Source organism: Rhinolophus hipposideros (genome assembly GCF_964194185.1).
Source record: "Rhinolophus hipposideros genome assembly, chromosome: 2".
NCBI classification, from domain to species: Eukaryota; Metazoa; Chordata; class Mammalia; order Chiroptera; family Rhinolophidae; genus Rhinolophus; species Rhinolophus hipposideros.
Window position 1 is genome coordinate 16893125 of NC_138048.1, and position 3462 is coordinate 16896586.

General features: G+C 33.8%; 1 pseudogene across 1 annotated transcript; it reads left to right on the plus strand.

The window, feature by feature from the left end:
• Positions 1 to 1293: 1293 nt before the first annotated feature.
• LOC308506467 (small glutamine-rich tetratricopeptide repeat-containing protein beta-like) lies at positions 1294 to 3169 on the plus strand (annotated as a pseudogene). The gene is made up of 2 exons: positions 1294 to 1357; positions 2594 to 3169. The product of its transcript is annotated as a small glutamine-rich tetratricopeptide repeat-containing protein beta-like (transcript).
• Positions 3170 to 3462: the final 293 nt, after the last annotated feature.

Sequence of the window (3462 nt, forward strand, 5' to 3'; positions counted from 1 at the left end):
TTTCATGGAAAAAAAACTTGACCTTTTCGTGTTTAGTGCACTGATTGGCAGATTTTTCTCTTCCTCCCACAAGAACAGAATTTTATAAGAGAAAGGTAGATGTTATATTTAAAAAAGATAGAGAACCTATGCAAAAATAGAAACACCCACATATGATAGAAATCATAAAGAATTAATAGCATATACATTTTGTGTGACTTGTTATAACAATAAAAAAATACTTAGTGTATTTGTCCATCTTTTACACTAAAGATATTACATTATATTGTATTGTTAATTTGTTAACATTAAGATTAATTAAGCTTAATTAATTAGCATTAAGAATATGAGAGAATAGCTTCATTTTATTCAGTGATATCACTGGTCTAAAAACAGATTATTATGTTTCTTTCTGCTTGTAATTCTAAGTAACTGTTTTGTGAATTTATAATTTTTTATGCTCAGTTACCTTAAACTATGTCTTTAATAAACACAAGCTCTAGACAATCATAGGCAGAAATCAAACTGTACCACATGAAAGGAGACAACAGGATGTTCGGAGGAAAGATTTATTCAAGCTGGGCTGAGCTTACACAAAAGGTACAATAAATTGAGTCGAGGTGCTTATCATTCCAAAAATACACTGCAATTTTTTGTACCTCCTAAACTTGACAATAGCTATTAGATCTTGGAATTTCTAACCTTATGTCTGTGTGCTGGTCAAACTCATACTCCTCTTTCAAATGTTCATCTGTCTCCTTGTCTGTGAAGAGTTTTCTAACCTTTTCATATCAAAGTAGGCATTCCTTTGAATTTTCCTTTACCAATTAAACACTGTAGCTACAAAATAGAATTGACCATAATCTGTAGTAATTATTTTATGCCTGCCTGCATGACAGAATGAGCTCTTTTTGATCAGGGTTAGTGTTCTCCAATATTATATTTTCAGTGGTATAGACTCAGCATTCAAATAAAATTGAAAAATGAATGCAAAGACATTCACTTAAGACTTAACGGAGCATTTTATCGTTTGTCTCTAAGTTTACAATGCTGCTCACTGTATAAGAAAAATTTTATTCTGAAAAATGTATTTTAAATATTTAAGTTACATGAAGTGATTTGGTTTAATAGCAGTGAAAGGGAAAATCATAACACAGTACATTAGACCCAAATAACCCCCAAATCAATAAACCTCTTTATTGTCATAGGAGAGAGTGTAGGGAGATATCTAAATGCTTCAAGGAGTATTTCAAATATCAAGATGAATTCTCATTCATCTTGAATGCAAACTGACAGGTTAATCCTGATTTAGAGATGGCAACAGAGACAGTAATTGGAGATGGGCAGTCAAAATCCATCTGGCATTTGGCATTTCCAAGTAATGTTGATTCTTAGTTGCTTAAGGATGTTTTCAGAAATAACAATTGTATAGAGTAAAAATAAATATGTTGTATATTTTATTTATCATGTATATAATTATCTTTAGCATTCAGATGTCAATAAAGGTAGACAAATAAAAACACATCTCTAAATTTTCCTATTTATATTGATGAGTGTCAGTTTTCTGAGTACTGGAGGAAGTGGTCACATATTTTGGTATAATTAATTGGTTCTTTGATCAATATTTTGATCACAGACTTCTTAAGTAGCACCAATATAAACACCATTTGTCTTTTTTTAGTAAAAAGTGGCATGGAAAGAAATCAGTGACTAGATGAAATAAGATATTCCATAAATTAAAGAATGAGTACATATATACGCCAATAAAGAAAAGGTAAACAAAGAAAAAAAAGCTCATATTGCAGACCAAATACAATTGGTCTGAGATCACAATTTTCAACTAGTCATGATGAGATCACAATTCACAACTAGCTAAGGTTTTGGGTGTTATACATGTAAGTGCTTTTCTATAAGTTCTCCAGGCATACAGACATGATTACTAACAACGAACTATATCAATGTTGAAATTTGGAAGGAAGCACTAGAAACTTTAAAGATAAATTCACTTTATGGTTCAATTTCTAACTACTAATCAACTTTTACTTTGCTGTTTATTGGAATGGTCTGATTAATGGGTTTTGACAACGAACTTATCTTCAATATGCAGTCAAGCCCAGGCATTCAACTCCTTTAAAATAAAAACAATTTCGATACAATTTTTCGGCAATATTTTTCCAATTTCTGACCAATTTCCAATCCCTTCTCTATAACATTTTATTAAGTATCTATTTTGTTTCAGATTTACTATGCAGATGTTATGGGTAAAGAACAAAAAATACATATACAGTTTCCTCAGGAATTCCACAACTTAAATATGTTTAGCATCAATGACTGCATATTGTTGGTAACTGTATATCAGAGTGACTTTTTCTTTCCTTGGCTATTTTTAAAATATTGTTTTCCTTTTATTAACACAAATAATTGAAACATAAAATAATTTAGTTGAAAATTTGATGAGGTTTAGAGCACAGAAAAGATGGTGCCCGCCTGTCAGCAGCACAGGAAAAAGACCCCAAATGGGGAGAATGGCGTCTATCTTCCAGCCCTCATCCTGATGCCACACACCTCAGTTCTGCCCTCCATATGCCTCCACCATCCCTTTGACGGAGCCCAGGGACTACTGCTCAGAGTAACTTAGGTCACTACACAGATGCAATAAAAGATTGTGAAAAAGCAATAGCTATCGACTCAAAGTACAACAAGGCTTATAGAAGAATGGGGCTGGCCATTACTGCCATGAATAAATTTGAAGAAATAGTTACAAGTTATCAAAAGGCACTAGATTTTGACCCTGAAAATGACTCCTATAAGTCAAATCTGAAAATAGCAGAAGTTAAGGGAAGTATCCAGTCCTACAAGAACTAGATTGAGCTTTGACATGGCTAGCTTAATAAACAATTCAGCATTCATTAGTATGGCAGCAAGTTTAATGCAGAATCCTCAAGTTCAACAACTAATCTCAGGAAGGATGACAAGTGCCTTTGGGAGACCTGTGGCTGGAGTTGGAGGCCTTACTGACCTGTCTAGCCTCACACAAGTGGGACAGCAGTTTGCTCAGCAGATACAGCAATGGAATCCTGAACCTATAGAAAATCTGAGATGTCACATCCGGAGCAGATCCTTTAGTAGCAGCAACGAAGACCATTCCTGCTATGGCCAGGAACCTAACCCAGAATGCAAGTGGTTATGACCCTTAAGTATTTGCTGTAGATAGGGGCCCAAACCAAAAACAAAATCCCTAACGAATAAATCAGTCTAGACAACAGGTTTATCACAAACAGATTTGAATACAGTGTGATTCCTTTGTACATGCATGATCTGTAGCCTTAAATGCCAGTACAGCACTGGAGGGAGTACCATTTTCAAATCTTCATCATCATATTTGTACACTAGACTTAATAGCAGAATGTATTTATTGAACAGCAAGGCTGTTTATTGGTGAGTTCTCTAGCTCCAAATTTCCTTAAAGCAAACTTTTTGGAA